Consider the following 18,361-nt stretch of genomic DNA (forward strand, 5'->3'; position numbering starts at 1 on the left):
ATTACAGTTAGGGGGGCCACAGGTGTGATTTGAAAAAACGATCTTCCATGTCTTTCTGTTGTGTTTTGACCTGGGGATCTGTAATTGTCCAAGTGGCTACTGCACATGTACTTATTTTATATTAAATGTGTTATTTAATTAGGCTTGGTTCTGGTGAGCATGTACAAGACGTCAGCTTTTTAAATAACTGTGTGTATTGGATCATACACATTTTAGAAATACTCTCTCAAACTTCCCGCATTGGTACCTCACCAGGGAGGTAGAAAACAGCAATAGCATTGAAAAAGTGTGATTGTAGTTCTGCTCTTCTGCAATATATTTCTACAAGATCAAGAACGGGCTCTGAAAACACTGAGGGTACAGGACGAGGACAGCGAAGCAATGAGCAACACTTGATACAGGATAAGAGCAACGGATACTTAGAATTTATAGGTGTAGGCCCCGTAGTAAAATATTCCCATCCGTTTTCATGGTACAATACTTTGATAATGACCCCCAATAGTCTTTCAAATGCCAGAATATCTGATAAACATTTTTTTTTCTGAATTGAAAACCCTAGCTGGCTATGCATTCGTTTGGCACCATCTAACATTTCGGAATCTGTGCATTCTTTACCCTTCCACAGGCGGTACACACTGGCAGCAAAACATAAATTGTTACCTTGGTTTATGTCTATTATTTTACTAAATAAAATACCTTTTAAGCGCCTCCGCGCACCACCACCACCTTGCATATTTCTAATCACAGTGACCGTTATTCGCAAACTCCCATGTGTTAGAATTTCGGTGTGACTTTGTAGTAAATTAGCTATGCTCTCTAAGAAATCTGCAGCGTCCAGCTCCCCCACATTTCGCCTCCTCGATTAGAAAGGATTATTTAATGACCCCGAGCTCGGTCTCAGCTGTACAAAATCATTAGGACCCACATTGTGTGATATTTCATTTAGCAATCCTTGCACAGCTCCATGCACAATACGGACAGCATTCATATAAGATTGTACCAGATCCAGGTTCACAAACCTGAATTCTTCATAAAACTCCATATCCCGAAACCTATTAATTTCTCGGTCATAGCGACGAATAATCTCCAAAAACCCCCGAGGAGGGTCCCCGCCAACGCCACCCTCAGCCATTTGTTCATCATTTTCATTATTCATCTCTAACATTGCAGCATCACCACCCCCAATCTGATTATCATTGTTATTAGCTACCGATGCTAGTTCCTTAGATACATCCTGATCTATATATTCCTGAATTTCCAAGTTTACCGGATGGCCTCCCGTCTGGAGAGTGTGCAACAGTGTCTGTGACCGTGCTAATTGTGACACATTTGTTCTAAATTTAAGCCTACGCAGCATTCTTTTCGCAGCATTAATTTTATTTCTCATTACCCCCCTAATTACACAAGCAGACTGACAGTTTTTGTGCTTCTCCTTTTTCATTGTTTGTCAATTGTTGTTTTCAGAATTGGTTGTTTTTTGTAACAACCCTTCTCGATCGTGCAGAGACTGATTGATTCACAGTGTTAATTACAGATTCATCAAACTCTCATCAGAAACGGGGCAATTCCCTATTTGTTTTAACAAATTTGTCAAAACATGTATTTTGCACTGAGCGGTGTTTAACGCCTCCACAAGCTGACTTGCTTGCTTGCTAAACACCAGGGCCCTACAATCACCAGGGGTCTGTATGTCAACACAGGGTGATTGATCACATTTCATCTCAGTATCCCCACTAGTGGTGGCTTTAACCGTGCTTTTACCCCGTTTACCTCTTTTTACAGTAGCGGAGCTCGGTCGGTTCACTTTCACACATTGCACCCCCACATCGGTGGTGTCGTGTGCCACCCGGTTTGTCTTACTCAGGGCTTTTCTGGGCGCTGTGTTTCCCCTTTGTGTGACTGGTGGCTGTCTCCCCCGCTGTAGAACGGACCTCCCTTTATCAGCACGATCGGATCTCTTCAGCTGTTTTCCACTTGACACGCCTCTCAAGCAGGGCAATGCAGGCTGTGCCGCATTTTTAGCTATAATAAAACAAACATGTCAATTACACTTTATACAGTGACTTTTCACTACATTTCGAACAAATACAAAATATAATAATATTATTATTATTATTATTATTAATAACATTGGTAAAAACGGTGAATGTTACACACCTCCATTCAAAGTTTGCTCTGTGACTTGGGGTGGGTGGGGGAGTGCTTAGTTATGTGGGTTAAACAACTGTCAATTCAAAAAACAAACATTGGTCCCATAAATGTACACAATATAATGTTTTAGAAGATGTAATTAATTTATAATATATAACAACTTGTTCTATGGCATACCATGGAATCTGAATAAAACTGGCCATTAAACGGACCCCATCATCATCAAATGGACCCCAGTCAGATGCCATTATGAAGAGTGTGTCCCTTCATATATTATATTGGATGTGTAAAATTAACTGCTTGGAGCGGCTTATTTATGGGGGGGCAAAATGGTATTTCATAATTTTTCTAAGAATCACACAAAATTGTATTCCACATAACATACCAGGAAACCGCCAAAAATGTTGTTCTCATTACAGAATTCAGTTGGGGCGGAATGTTGGGGTGTCTATTTCACTCCGATAAAGTTGATCTCCAACAGACATCTGTATCTATGCATGCTATGGTCATGGTCTCACGTTCAAAACAACGTGTACACACTGGGTGAGGTGACCATTTGGAGAGATAAATTGTTATCACATATTTGTTATGGACACGAGCCTAATGGGTACAAATGACTGTACCCACGTGGCACCCATACACGCACCCAACTCCGTCCACACTCCTCCTCCTCTGTATAGCCACTGCCCCCCATTTACCCACGTGTCCCCACACACGCCCCCAACCCCGCCCACACCCCGCCTCCTCTGTAGAGCCGCCGGCCACCATTTACAGTATAAAGAGCATGCTGGTAAACACAGAAAACATGTCACCCGTTCGGGACAGAACAGGTCTGCGGTAACTGGTGGAAACCCCCATAGCGCACTATGGCTACACCAGCTAAGAAGACACCCCCTAGCGACCACGCTGCTGATGAAGATGCGGGGGCACCTAACACAAAATTAAGATGGTCGGAAGACAGGGACCCAAAAGAGGTAACACTTTATTTTACTTTAAAAACGTGTTTAGAATATTATTATTAATTTTAAACGTATGCCGGTGTTTACATGCTGTTAGGCCGTATGTGTGTATATATGAATTTCAATGCAAAGTGAATTTAAATGCATGTTTTCTTCTTTGTATGTTTATCAAAAGAATAGTGTCAGCGCTCCTCCTCTGAGCCCCAGGGATGCTCTCCCAATGTCTGATGAAGACGAAGGTGTCAACACTGGTGATGAGTCTGAAGATGATGACAAGGACCATGAACATGGCAGGGAGGATAAAACCTCAGACACTGATGATGGAGTTGGACCATCAATGGAAAGAGAGGTAAATATAGAGGTCCTACAACTGTGTTTAGTTGTGTACTTCTTTACTGACCGACACACATTACAGTTTTAAGTGTTATTTTCTTTTCTCTTCATTAGAATAGTGGAGTACCAGACACCAGTGATATTGATTCCTCTGTCAACTCTTTAAGACCCCGAACAAGATTGAACATTGCATGCTTCTGTTCTTGCCTTGCTAGAACCCACAAGAGTTTTGATTCAGACAGGGAAGTTCCGAGATATAATTGTAAAAACTATGATGATCATGTAACACTAGTGATGACACACACCATAAAGGGCATTATTGCGCTAGTGTTACAACATTGTATTGGCCGTGAATTAGTTGATAAGTGTGAGGCCTGTCTGATAGGTGACCCCAGCCAAGCACAGCATCTCTGTCTAACTTTAGATCACGAGCAAGGGAGTGTCTGGAGTAGTGTCGCTCTTATATGTAACAAAATAAGTGTCACCCGCTTTCTAAATGTTGTGTTATGTGTTGCACGTGCCCTATGTGGGCTATGCATCACCAGACAGACTGAGAAACAAGTGAAATCTCTTTTGCATAGCTTAGAAACATGCACAAAGGAATTAATGTTTAGTTCCCCCCCCCGCTGTACCGAACCCATAACGAACCGAGACTTCAAAACCGAGGTACGTACCGAACTGTCAGTTTTGTGTACCGTAACGTTACACCCCTAACAAATGCTGTTAAACGGCATATTTGAAACAATACATTTTTGGGAAACAGTCGCGGCTATCTAAGTTTATTTATTCAACGTTGCAGAACCTGAAGGGGAGGGAGTCATATCTCAAAGGAGATCTGATAACACTTTATTTTAAGGGGCCAGAAGTATGCATTAGTTAAGCACAAACACACTCGTAATTAATTTTTAACTTTACATATTAGTCATTATTTATTAAACATTTGAAGGATCCACATTCATGCAATAAATAAACATAAACCTAGTAATTAATGATTAACCGAATGCACAGTAAATGCATTTTAGCCATTATTTACAACTTAGCAAACCATATATTATTGTAGTGTTATGTTGGGTGTATTTTGATAAGAGCATTTTAGCTCTGAGCTGAAGCACTGATCTAAAGAAGACCTCTCCCCCCACCAAAAGTTATCAGATTTCCTTAACTCATCAGCTTGGAACTGGTTTACATCAAAGTGACAGTTTTGGGGAGGATGGCACCGAGAATAGGCCAAATAGTTTGGAATCCTGCTATGAGATAGGAGAAAGGGGCCTGTAGGTAATAAAAACTCTTTGAAGTGGACGAGAGCCGAAATCCCGACATAGAGCTACGAACCCGGGCCAACCGGCATTTCCAAAAGATGGCATGGATTGACATCAGTCATAAATCAAGCCCCCCTCCAATAGGACACTGGGGGCTGAAACCGAAATCCAATCTAAAAAAATCAAGAACCAATCACCTATTGATCTGACAGACTATAAAGAACAGCGCACGGTCTCTCTCTCTTACTCTCTCTCTCACCTGAACCAGAAACTCGCAACCTGTAGCTCTGTTGCCAGAACCGGAACCAGAAACCAACAAAGTCTTTGCCGGCAACAGAAGAATTAAACTGGGAGAAGGAGATTGAGCCGTACGAAGAATTCTTTTAAAGGACTTTATTAAATAAAGAACTTTACAGACCCACCTGATCAGTGGAGTTTTACAGCTGGACAATTGACTAAGTCGACTGAATACGAAAGTGCCAGTCATTTAAATAGCTATTTGAGTCTTAAGAAACTTGACCCTTGGAACAAACAGGGCCCTGCTTTCCTCAAAGACTTTGTCTTCAAGTAACTACGGTGGAACCCTGCTTACAAAGAAGATTTTGTGCACAACCTTGGAGCCTTCAAACCAATGGAAAATCTGTTTGGAAAAGACTCTACATTCGCGAAACCCCAACTTCCAGGTGCATCGACTGAGTGGAAGTTCTTGGACAAAGCTGAACCGGACTGCCTTTGTTCCAACCACACGGACCTCGTGCCGTGTGCTGTTATCTGAGCCCGAAGCCAGAGAGGCCTCTCTGCGACGAAGTTCAGATAAGTTTAACAGTTTGGAGTTTGTGATTCATGACATTTAAGAAATCAATTAGAAATGTTAATCTGTGATTCATAACTCTAGAATGTGTAATATCATTTAGTTTTCTTAAATATAAATGTGTGTTGCATTCAACTGTTTTGTTGATAATTTTAGAAATAAAATCTGTCAACGCCGAGAAATATCTTCTCATTCCTGTTTAACTGTTTAGTCTGAAATTGACACAAGTCAATAGACGTTAGATTATTGGTGGCCCTGCCTATCCTTCATCATTGAATAATAATCAGTTAAGGGAAATTGTGGTAACAAGTAATGATAGGATCTTTCTCGGCACCTAAACGTAAATGAGACTGATATATATATAACGAGAAGTTACCTGACATAAATACTAACCTGCGTAGTTATTTAATGTCTGACTAACAATACTAACGAGAGACTCACCTTCGTCTTACTAACCGGTATTGTAGTTAATGTGTTTATAACCTTTTTTGTTTAACGATTTGTGTGTTATCATATGCGATCCCATGGTCTTTGATTTGGTCACGGAAGTGATTTGTCTTTGATTTGTTGATCTAGAGTTGAATTTTGATTAGCTTTTCCCTTTTGTATAATTAGTGTAGTGCTACATTTAGTCTTTGTTTTTGAATAAATTTAACAATTTATATCTTTGGAATTGGTGTCTGTGTCCAATTATTACAGAAATTGAGTTCTACAAGATTCCAGGATTCGTGATAAGGTGATACTATAAATTCACTTCTTAAATTGAAATTTATAAGTGTACCTTACGATACAACTGATAGCACTGCAACTCAGTGTAGGTGTGCGTTCAGTCCGGCAAACACAACATTTCAGTTATGAAACGCTTTCTACAGGTGATGTATAAATGTAATATTTTCACACATTTGAATAAGTTTGATTTGATACAAGATTTATGAAGTTGACCAAACAAAATGACATAATATTTTTCAGGGGATAAAAATCTCACGACACAATTGGGTAGTCCTCACGGCACACGGGTTGAAAACCACTGAGCCAAGCCACGGTGCTTCTTGGCTTTGCACGGCCACTGAGACTGCCAGGGGAAGACGGTGAGAAGCTTCCCTTCGATAGCTCAGTTGGTAGAGCGGAGGACTGTAGGTTTCAGGCAGCGGGCATCCTTAGGTCGCTGGTTCAATTCCGGCTCGAAGGAAGGCGTGATTATGGTTTGACATCGGTTTTGGACGAGCTCCCAAATGTCAAGCCATTGGAATTGCATGAGGACAAGGAGAAAACACCGGAAATTCGGATTTGCTGTGGAGAACTCGCATTGCCCAAACATCTCATATGCATGTGACCCTTTTCACCCTGAGCCCAGTTTTCTAAACCGGCCAGAAAGCGGTCTGGAACAATCTTGAAGCCAACACATTGTGAAGCACTTCACTGAAGCCCGGGTAGCTCAGCCGGTAGAGCATCAGACTTTTAATCTGAGGGTCCAGGGTTCGAGTCCCTGTTCGGGCGCCTTGTTGACCGAGGGCCATGATGGTGAAAAGCCTGGATGGCCTTCCAGGTGACAATGAAATATGCAGTTGCGTCTAGGCAAGGTGTCTAGTCCTCTTTGCTTCTTTCGGCAAATATCCAGCCTGGGCAAGTGTTGTCTTCCAGAGGCAAGTCAAGCCAGGAACTCTGAGAGATGTTTTTGCCGTTGACGACGTGTCACTTTAGAACAGCACAACATGCATCTCTACTTGACTTGGCACAATCTGTGAGGGTTGGGCCAACACAACGTGTCCACACATTTGCAGGCGTCTTGAAATACTTGGAATGACCTGTGGCCCCATGCCATGCAGAAGTCCACAGCTATGCGTGTCAGCATGCTCTGCTCCTCATCCCCAATGTGCCACTTGTAAGAACTTTGTAAAAAGCGACAGAGAACATGATCAGCAAAGAAACACAATTCTCCTGAGAACGACAATCATCGTGCCGATCGTAATCTCAGTGCATACCTGGATGCCCAACAAGCCAAGCCAGTGGTTCCCAAGCGTTGTAATGCCACGGCACACTTTGCTGAGACCAAAAACCTTCGCGGCGCACCAACATGAAAAAAAAACAAACGGATTTACTAGGTATTGTCTCACCTGAATGGCAACAGGCTGCTAAAACTATTATCACACGCACATTGCATGTTAAAGTATGTCAGTAAGGGAGTAATTTAAAGGGCAAATGTGTGAAGTGCAAGGAGTGGCCCTTAGTGGTTAGGTAAAAAAGTACACAGACAAACTAAATAATCCCTTGATACAAATCATTTATTTAGTGCAGACAGACCAAGACCAGCCACAATAAACTATTCGCAGTAAATATAAATTCACAGCAAAATAGGTTCAGTTCACAATATCCTATAACAAGCTGTATTTAACGAAGTAGTTAAACGTTACAAAGGGCATTACAATTGTTGAAAAACAATAGCACACGGATCAAACATGCTATCCCAGCCATTTTATTCGATTTGATTAGACGTTTCGCGACCGAAATGTTTTGTGTGCAGACTGAACGCACACCTGAGCCGAGCACGATCACTATACATATCCACAGTTAATCTAAGCAGTATCATATTGTAACCGTTTCGGTCTGTTATCAACCCTTCCGGATCCAAAACCAGGAGTCAGACACCCTTTTCGGTGGACATGCTGTTGACTTCTCACAAGCACCATCTGCCTTCACAAAGGCAGCGCTAGCAGTGGAAAGAACGAAGAACTGCAGGAGAAACGCCGGTGCTATTTAGAGCCCGATTATTCAACACAGAGGGGGAAAACCAAGGCCAAATGAGACTTAGAGGAACAGGAGACATCCAACAACAGTATAAAGATAAAAAGGAATTCACCACATGTCCCTTTAATCAATTGCCTTGCAGTTCCACTGTGTAGCGTTATGTTGGGTGTATTTTGATAAGAGCATTTGGGCTCTGAGCTGAAGCACTGATCTAAAGAAGACCTCTCCACCCCCAAAGTTATCAGATTTCCTTTGCTCATCAGCTTGGAACTGGTTTGCATCAAAGTGACAGTTTTGGGGAGGATGGCACCGAGAAGAGGCCAAATAGGTTGAATCCTGCTATGAGATGTCTGGAGAAAGGGGCCTGTAGGTGATAAAAACTCTTTGAAGTGGACGAGAGCCGAAATCCCGACATAGTGCTACGAACCCGGGCCAACCGGCATTTCCAAAAGATGGCATGGATTGACATCAGTCATAAATCAAGCCCCCCTCCATTAGGACACTGGGGGCTGAAACCGAAATCCAATCTCAAGAACTCAAGAACCAATCACCTATTGATCTGACAGACTATAAGGAACAGTGCACAGTCTCTCTCTCTCTCTCTCTCTCTCTTTCTCTCTCTCTCTCTTTCTCTCTCACCTGAACCAGTAACTCGCTGCCACAGCTCAACCTGTAGCTCTGTTGCCCGAACCGGAACCAGAAACCAACCAAGTCTTTGCCGGCAACAGAAGAGTTAAACTGGGAGAAGGAGATTGAGCCGTACGAAGAATTCTTTTAAAGGACTTTATTAAATAAAGAACTTTACAGACTGCGCATGCCCGCCTGTGCCCACCTGATCAGTGGAGTTTTACAGCTGGACAATTGAGTAAGTCGAATGTATATGAAAGTGTTCAGTCATTTAAATAGCTATTTGAGTCTTAAGAAACTTGACCCTTGGAACGAACAGGGCCCTGCTTTCCTCAAAGACTTTGTCTTCAAGTAACTACGGTGGAACCCTGCTTACAAAGAAGATTTTGTGCACAACCTTGGAGCCTTCAAACCAGTGGAAAATCTGTTTGGAAAAGACTCTAATTTCGCGAAACCCCAATTTCCAGGTGCATCGACTGAGTGGAAGTTCTTGGACAAAGCCGAACCGCACTGCCTTTGTTCCAAACCACACGGACCATGTGCCGTGTGCTGTGATCTGAGCCCGAAGACAGAGAGGCCTCTCTGCGACGAAGTTCAGATAAGTTTAACAGTTTGGAGTTCATGATTCATGACATTTGAGAAATCAATTCGAAATGTTATTCTGTGATTCAAAACTCTAGAATGTGTAATATCATTTAGTTTTCTTAAATATAAATGTGTGTTGCATTAAACTGTTTTGTTGATAATTTTAGAAATAAAATCTGTCAACCCTGAGAAATATCTTCTCATTCCTGTTTAACTGTTTAGTCTGAAATTGACACAAGTCAATAGACGTTAGATTATTGATGGCCCTGCCTATCCTTGATCATTGAATAATAATCAGTTAAGGGAAATTGTGGTAACAAGTAACGATAGGATCTTTCTCGGCACCTAAACGTAAATGAGACTGATATATATATAACGAGAAGTTACCTGACATAAATACTAACCTGCGTAGTTATTTAATGTCTGACTAACAATACTAACGAGAGACTCACCTTCGTCTTACTAACCGGTATTGTAGTTAATGTGTTTATAACCTTTTTTGTTTAACGATTTGTGTGTTAGAGCATCAGACTTTTAATCTGAGGGTCCAGGGTTCGAGTCCCTGTTCGGGCGCCTTGTTGACCGAGGGCCATGGTGGTGAAAAGCCTGGATGGCCTTCCAGGTGACAATGAAATATGCAGTTGCGTCTAGGCAAGGTGTCTAGTCCTCTTTGCTTCTTTCGGCAAATATCCAGCCTGGGCAAGTGTTGTCTTCCAGAGGCAAGTCAAGCCAGGAACTCTGAGAGATGTTTTTGCCGTTGACGACGTGTCACTTTAGAACAGCACAACATGCATCTCTACTTGACTTGGCACAATCTGTGAGGGTTGGGCCAACACAACGTGTCCACACATTTGCAGGCATCTTGAAATACTTGGAATGACCTGTGGCCCCATGCCATGCAGAAGTCCACAGCTATGCGTGTCAGCATGCTCTGCTCCTCATCCCCAATGTGCCACTTGTAAGAACTTTGTAAAAAGCGACAGAGAACATGATCAGCAAAGAAACACAATTCTCCTGAGAACGACAATCATCGTGCCGATCGTAATCTCAGTGCATACCTGGATGCCCAACAAGCCAAGCCAGTGGTTCCCAAGCGTTGTAATGCCACGGCACACTTTGCTGAGACCAAAAACCTTCGCGGCGCACCAACATGAAAAAAAAAAAAACGGATTTACTAGGTATTGTCTCACCTGAATGGCAACAGGCTGCTAAAACTATTATCACACGCACATTGCATGTTAAAGAATGTCAGTAAGGGAGTAATTAAAAGGGCAAATGTGTGAAGTGCAAGGAGTGGCCCTTAGTGGTTAGGTAAAAAAGTACACAGACAAACTAAATAATCCCTTGATACAAATCATTTATTTAGTGCAGACAGACCAAGACCAGCCACAATAAACTATTCGCAGTAAATATAAATTCACAGCAAAATAGGTTCAGTTCACAATATCCTATAACAAGCTGCACAAAGGCAGCGCTAGCAGTGGAAAGAACGAAGAACTGCAGGAGAAACGCCGGGGCTATTTAGAGCCCGATTATTCAACACAGAGGGGGAAAACCAAGGCCAAATGAGACTTAGAGGAACAGGAGACATCCAACAACAGTATAAAGATGAAAAGGAATTTACCACATGTCCCTTTAATCAATTGCCTTGCAGTTCCACTGTGTAGCGTTATGTTGGGTGTATTTTGATAAGAGCATTTGGGCTCTGAGCTGAAGCACTGATCTAAAGAAGACCTCTCCACCCCCAAAGTTATCAGATTTCCTTTGCTCATCAGCTTGGAACTGGTTTGCATCAAAGTGACAGTTTTGGGGAGGATGGCACCGAGAAGAGGCCAAATAGGTTGAATCCTGCTATGAGATGTCTGGAGAAAGGGGCCTGTAGGTGATAAAAACTCTTTGAAGTGGACGAGAGCCGAAATCCCGACATAGAGCTACGAACCCGGGCCAACCGGCATTTCCAAAAGATGGCATGGATTGACATCAGTCATAAATCAAGCCCCCCTCCATTAGGACACTGGGGGCTGAAACCGAAATCCAATCTCAAGAACTCAAGAACCAATCACCTATTGATCTGACAGACTATAAGGAACAGTGCACAGTCTCTCTCTCTCTCTCTCTCTCTCTCTATCTCTCTCTCTCTCTTTCTCTCTCACCTGAACCAGTAACTCGCTGCCACAGCTCAACCTGTAGCTCTGTTGCCCGAACCGGAACCAGAAACCAACCAAGTCTTTGCCGGCAACAGAAGAGTTAAACTGGGAGAAGGAGATTGAGCCGTACGAAGAATTCTTTTAAAGGACTTTATTAAATAAAGAACTTTACAGACTGCGCATGCCCGCCTGTGCCCACCTGATCAGTGGAGTTTTACAGCTGGACAATTGAGTAAGTCGAATGTATATGAAAGTGTTCAGTCATTTAAATAGCTATTTGAGTCTTAAGAAACTTGACCCTTGGAACGAACAGGGCCCTGCTTTCCTCAAAGACTTTGTCTTCAAGTAACTACGGTGGAACCCTGCTTACAAAGAAGATTTTGTGCACAACCTTGGAGCCTTCAAACCAGTGGAAAATCTGTTAGGAAAAGACTCTAATTTCGCGAAACCCCAACTTCCAGGTGCTTCGACTGAGTGGAAGTTCTTGGACAAAGCCGAACCGCACTGCCTTTGTTCCAAACCACACGGACCATGTGCCGTGTGCTGTGATCTGAGCCCGAAGACAGAGAGGCCTCTCTGCGACGAAGTTCAGATAAGTTTAACAGTTTGGAGTTCATGATTCATGACATTTGAGAAATCAATTAGAAATGTTATTCTGTGATTCAAAACTCTAGAATGTGTAATATCATTTAGTTTTCTTAAATATAAATGTGTGTTGCATTAAACTGTTTTGTTGATAATTTTAGAAATAAAATCTGTCAACCCCGAGAAATATCTTCTCATTCCTGTTTAACTGTTTAGTCTGAAATTGACACAAGTCAATAGACGTTAGATTATTGGTGGCCCTGCCTATCCTTGATCATTGAATAATAATCAGTTAAGGGAAATTGTGGTAACAAGTAACGATAGGATCTTTCTCGGCACCTAAACGTAAATGAGACTGATATATATATAACGAGAAGTTACCTGACATAAATACTAACCTGCGTAGTTATTTAATGTCTGACTAACAATACTAACGAGAGACTCACCTTCGTCTTACTAACCGGTATTGTAGTTAATGTGTTTATAACCTTTTTTGTTAAACGATTTGTGTGCTATCATATGCGATCCCATGGTCTTTGATTTGGTCACGGAAGTGATTTGTCTTTGATTTGTTGATCTAGAGTTGAATTTTAATTAGCTTTTCCCTTTTGTATAATTAGTGTAGTGCTACATTTAGTCTTTGTTTTTGAATAAATTTAACAATTTATATCTTTGGAATTGGTGTCTGTGTCCAATTATTACAGAAATTGAGTTCTACAAGATTCCAGGATTCGTGATAAGGTGATACTATAAATTCACTTCTTAAATTGAAATTTATAAGTGTACCTTACGATACAACTGATAGCACTGCAACTCAGTGTAGGTGTGCGTTCAGTCCGGCAAACACAACAATTCAGTTATGAAACGCTTTCTACAGGTGATGTATAAATGTAATATTTTCACACATTTGAATAAGTTTGATTTGATACAAGATTTATGAAGTTGACCAAACAAAATGACATAATATTTTTCAGGGGATAAAAATCTCACGACACAATTGGGTAGTCCTCACGGCACACGGGTTGAAAACCACTGAGCCAAGCCACGGTGCTTCTTGGCTTTGCACGGCCACTGAGACTGCCAGGGGAAGACGGTGAGAAGCTTCCCTTCGATAGCTCAGTTGGTAGAGCGGAGGACTGTAGGTTTCAGGCAGCGGGCATCCTTAGGTCGCTGGTTCAATTCCGGCTCGAAGGAAGGCGTGATTATGGTTTGACATCGGTTTTGGACGAGCTCCCAAATGTCAAGCCATTGGAATTGCATGAGGACAAGGAGAAAACACCGGAAATTCGGATTTGCTGTGGAGAACTCGCATTGCCCAAACATCTCATATGCATGTGACCCTTTTCACCCTGAGCCCAGTTTTCTAAACCGGCCAGAAAGCGGTCTGGAACAATCATGAAGCCAACACATTGTGAAGCACTTCACTGAAGCTCGGGTAGCTCAGCCAGGAGGGCATCAGACTTTTAATCTGAGGGTCCAGGGTTTGAGTCCCTGTTCGGGCGCCTTGTTGACCGAGAGCCATGATGGTGAAAAGCCTGGATGGCCTTCCAGGTGACAATGAAATATGCAGTTGCGTCTAGGCAAGGTGTCTAGTCCTCTTTGCTTCTTTCGGCAAATATCCAGCCTGGGCAAGTGTTGTCTTCCAGAGGCAAGTCAAGCCAGGAACTCTGAGAGATGTTTTTGCCGTTGACGACGTGTCACTTTAGAACAGCACAACATGCATCTCTACTTGACTTGGCACAATCTGTGAGGGTTGGGCCAACACAACGTGTCCACACATTTGCAGGCGTCTTGAAATACTTGGAATGACCTGTGGCCCCATGCCATGCAGAAGTCCACAGCTATGCGTGTCAGCATGCTCTGCTCCTCATCCCCAATGTGCCACTTGTAAGAACTTTGTAAAAAGCGACAGAGAACATGATCAGCAAAGAAACACAATTCTCCTGAGAACGACAATCATCGTGCCGATCGTAATCTCAGTGCATACCTGGATGCCCAACAAGCCAAGCCAGTGGTTCCCAAGCGTTGTAATGCCACGGCACACTTTGCTGAGACCAAAAACCTTCGCGGCGCACCAACATGAAAAAAAAAAAAAGGATTTACTAGGTATTGTCTCACCTGAATGGCAACAGGCTGCTAAAACTATTATCACACGCACATTGCATGTTAAAGTATGTCAGTAAGGGAGTAATTAAAAGGGCAAATGTGTGAAGTGCAAGGAGTGGCCCTTAGTGGTTAGGTAAAAAAGTACACAGACAAACTAAATAATCCCTTGATACAAATCATTTATTTAGTGCAGACAGACCAAGACCAGCCACAATAAACTATTCGCAGTAAATATAAATTCACAGCAAAATAGGTTCAGTTCACAATATCCTATAACAAGCTGCACAAAGGCAGCGCTAGCAGTGGAAAGAACGAAGAACTGCAGGAGAAACGCCGGGGCTATTTAGAGCCTGATTATTCAACACAGAGGGGGAAAACCAGGGCCAAATGAGACTTAGAGGAACAGGAGACATCCAACAACAGTATAAAGATAAAAAGGAATTCACCACATGTCCCTTTAATCAATTGCCTTGCAGTTCCACTGTGTAGCGTTATGTTGGGTGTATTTTGATAAGAGCATTTGGGCTCTGAGCTGAAGCACTGATCTAAAGAAGACCTCTCCACCCCCAAAGTTATCAGATTTCCTTTGCTCATCAGCTTGGAACTGGTTTGCATCAAAGTGACAGTTTTGGGGTGGATGGCACCGAGAAGAGGCCAAATAGGTTGAATCCTGCTATGAGATGTCTGGAGAAAGGGGCCTGTAGGTGATAAAAACTCTTTGAAGTGGACGAGAGCCGAAATCCCGACATAGAGCTACGAACCCGGGCCAACCGGCACTTCCAAAAGATGGCATGGATTGACATCAGTCATAAATCAAGCCCCCCTCCATTAGGACACTGGGGGCTGAAACCGAAATCCAATCTCAAGAACTCAAGAACCAATCACCTATTGATCTGACAGACTATAAGGAACAGTGCACAGTCTCTCTCTCTCTCTCTCTCTCTCTCTCTCTTTCTCTCTCACCTGAACCAGTAACTCGCTGCCACAGCTCAACCTGTAGCTCTGTTGCCCGAACCGGAACCAGAAACCAACCAAGTCTTTGCCGGCAACAGAAGAGTTAAACTGGGAGAAGGAGATTGAGCCGTACGAAGAATTCTATTAAAGGACTTTATTAAATAAAGAACTTTACAGACTGCGCATGCCCGCCTGTGCCCACCTGATCAGTGGAGTTTTACAGCTGGACAATTGAGTAAGTCGAATGTATATGAAAGTGTTCAGTCATTTAAATAGCTATTTGAGTCTTAAGAAACTTGACCCTTGGAACGAACAGGGCCCTGCTTTCCTCAAAGACTTTGTCTTCAAGTAACTACGGTGGAACCCTGCTTACAAAGAAGATTTTGTGCACAACCTTGGAGCCTTCAAACCAGTGGAAAATCTGTTTGGAAAAGACTCTAATTTCGCGAAACCCCAATTTCCAGGTGCATCGACTGAGTGGAAGTTCTTGGACAAAGCCGAACCGCACTGCCTTTGTTCCAAACCACACGGACCATGTGCCGTGTGCTGTGATCTGAGCCCGAAGACAGAGAGGCCTCTCTGCGACGAAGTTCAGATAAGTTTAACAGTTTGGAGTTCATGATTCATGACATTTGAGAAATCAATTAGAAATGTTATTCTGTGATTCAAAACTCTAGAATGTGTAATATCATTTAGTTTTCTTAAATATAAATGTGTGTTGCATTAAACTGTTTTGTTGATAATTTTAGAAATAAAATCTGTCAACCCCGAGAAATATCTTCTCATTCCTGTTTAACTGTTTAGTCTGAAATTGACACAAGTCAATAGACGTTAGATTATTGGTGGCCCTGCCTATCCTTGATCATTGAATAATAATCAGTTAAGGGAAATTGTGGTAACAAGTAACGATAGGATCTTTCTCGGCACCTAAACGTAAATGAGACTGATATATATATAACGAGAAGTTACCTGACATAAATACTAACCTGCGTAGTTATTTAATGTCTGACTAACAATACTAACGAGAGACTCACCTTCGTCTTACTAACCGGTATTGTAGTTAATGTGTTTATAACCTTTTTTGTTTAACGATTTGTGTGTTATCATATGCGATCCCATGGTCTTTGATTTGGTCACGGAAGTGATTTGTCTTTGATTTGTTGATCTAGAGTTGAATTTTAATTAGCTTTTCCCTTTTGTATAATTAGTGTAGTGCTACATTTAGTCTTTGTTTTTGAATAAATTTAACAATTTATATCTTTGGAATTGGTGTCTGTGTCCAATTATTACAGAAATTGAGTTCTACAAGATTCCAGGATTCGTGATAAGGTGATACTATAAATTCACTTCTTAAATTGAAATTTATAAGTGTACCTTACGATACAACTGATAGCACTGCAACTCAGTGTAGGTGTGCGTTCAGTCCGGCAAACACAACATTTCAGTTATGAAACGCTTTCTACAGGTGATGTATAAATGTAATATTTTCACACATTTGAATAAGTTTGATTTGATACAAGATTTATGAAGTTGACCAAACAAAATGACATAATATTTTTCAGGGGATAAAAATCTCACGACACAATTGGGTAGTCCTCACGGCACACGGGTTGAAAACCACTGAGCCAAGCCACGGTGCTTCTTGGCTTTGCACGGCCACTGAGACTGCCAGGGGAAGACGGTGAGAAGCTTCCCTTCGATAGCTCAGTTGGTAGAGCGGAGGACTGTAGGTTTCAGGCAGCGGGCATCCTTAGGTCGCTGGTTCAATTCCGGCTCGAAGGAAGGCGTGATTATGGTTTGACATCGGTTTTGGACGAGCTCCCAAATGTCAAGCCATTGGAATTGCATGAGGACAAGGAGAAAACACCGGAAATTCGGATTTGCTGTGGAGAACTCGCATTGCCCAAACATCTCATATGCATGTGACCCTGAGCCCAGTTTTCTAAAACGGCCAGAAAGCGGTCTGGAACAATCATGAAGCCAACACATTGTGAAGCACTTCACTGAAGCCCGGGTAGCTCAGCCGGTAGAGCATCAGACTTTTAATCTGAGGGTCCAGGGTTCGAGTCCCTGTTCGGGCGCCTTGTTGACCGAGAGCCATGATGGTGAAAAGCCTGGATGGCCTTCCAGGTGACAATGAAATATGCAGTTGCGTCTAGGCAAGGTGTCTAGTCCTCTTTGCTTCTTTCGGCAAATATCCAGCCTGGGCAAGTGTTGTCTTCCAGAGGCAAGTCAAGCCAGGAACTCTGAGAGATGTTTTTGCCGTTGACGACGTGTCACTTTAGAACAGCACAACATGCATCTCTACTTGACTTGGCACAATCTGTGAGGGTTGGGCCAACACAACGTGTCCACACATTTGCAGGCGTCTTGAAATACTTGGAATGACCTGTGGCCCCATGCCATGCAGAAGTCCACAGCTATGCGTGTCAGCATGCTCTGCTCCTCATCCCCAATGTGCCACTTGTAAGAACTTTGTAAAAAGCGACAGAGAACATGATCAGCAAAGAAACACAATTCTCCTGAGAACGACAATCATCGTGCCGATCGTAATCTCAGTGCATACCTGGATGCCCAACAAGCCAAGCCAGTGGTTCCCAAGCGTTGTAATGCCACGGCACACTTTGCTGAGACCAAAAACCTTCGCGGCGCACCAACATGAAAAAAAAAAAAAGGATTTACTAGGTATTGTCTCACCTGAATGGCAACAGGCTGCTAAAACTATTATCACACGCACATTGCATGTTAAAGTATGTCAGTAAGGGAGTAATTAAAAGGGCAAATGTGTGAAGTGCAAGGAGTGGCCCTTAGTGGTTAGGTAAAAAAGTACACAGACAAACTAAATAATCCCTTGATACAAATCATTTATTTAGTGCAGACAGACCAAGACCAGCCACAATAAACTATTCGCAGTAAATATAAATTCACAGCAAAATAGGTTCAGTTCACAATATCCTATAACAAGCTGCACAAAGGCAGCGCTAGCAGTGGAAAGAACGAAGAACTGCAGGAGAAACGCCGGGGCTATTTAGAGCCTGATTATTCAACACAGAGGGGGAAAACCAGGGCCAAATGAGACTTAGAGGAACAGGAGACATC

At 42.5% G+C, this 18,361-nt stretch overlaps 6 non-coding genes across 6 annotated transcripts; all 6 read left to right on the top strand.

The window, feature by feature from the left end:
- Nucleotides 1-6,613: 6,613 nt before the first annotated feature.
- trnay-gua (transfer RNA tyrosine (anticodon GUA)) lies at nt 6,614-6,702 on the top strand. Its single transcript is given in 2 exon segments — nt 6,614-6,650; nt 6,667-6,702. It is a non-coding gene; the product is annotated as a tRNA-Tyr (tRNA).
- A 235-nt stretch (nt 6,703-6,937) lies between these two features.
- On the top strand, nt 6,938-7,010 carry trnak-uuu (transfer RNA lysine (anticodon UUU)). Its single transcript has one exon. It is a non-coding gene; the product is annotated as a tRNA-Lys (tRNA).
- Nucleotides 7,011-13,307: 6,297 nt separating this feature from the next.
- trnay-gua (transfer RNA tyrosine (anticodon GUA)) lies at nt 13,308-13,396 on the top strand. Its single transcript is given in 2 exon segments — nt 13,308-13,344; nt 13,361-13,396. It is a non-coding gene; the product is annotated as a tRNA-Tyr (tRNA).
- Nucleotides 13,397-13,631: 235 nt separating this feature from the next.
- Nucleotides 13,632-13,704, top strand: trnak-uuu (transfer RNA lysine (anticodon UUU)). The gene has a single exon. It is a non-coding gene; the product is annotated as a tRNA-Lys (tRNA).
- A 3,251-nt stretch (nt 13,705-16,955) lies between these two features.
- On the top strand, nt 16,956-17,044 carry trnay-gua (transfer RNA tyrosine (anticodon GUA)). The gene is given in 2 exon segments: nt 16,956-16,992; nt 17,009-17,044. It is a non-coding gene; the product is annotated as a tRNA-Tyr (tRNA).
- A 226-nt stretch (nt 17,045-17,270) lies between these two features.
- On the top strand, nt 17,271-17,343 carry trnak-uuu (transfer RNA lysine (anticodon UUU)). Its single transcript has one exon. It is a non-coding gene; the product is annotated as a tRNA-Lys (tRNA).
- The last annotated feature ends 1,018 nt before the right edge of the window (nt 17,344-18,361 follow it).

Source organism: Amia ocellicauda, unplaced genomic scaffold, assembly GCF_036373705.1.
Source record: "Amia ocellicauda isolate fAmiCal2 unplaced genomic scaffold, fAmiCal2.hap1 HAP1_SCAFFOLD_217, whole genome shotgun sequence".
NCBI lineage: Eukaryota > Metazoa > Chordata > Actinopteri > Amiiformes > Amiidae > Amia > Amia ocellicauda.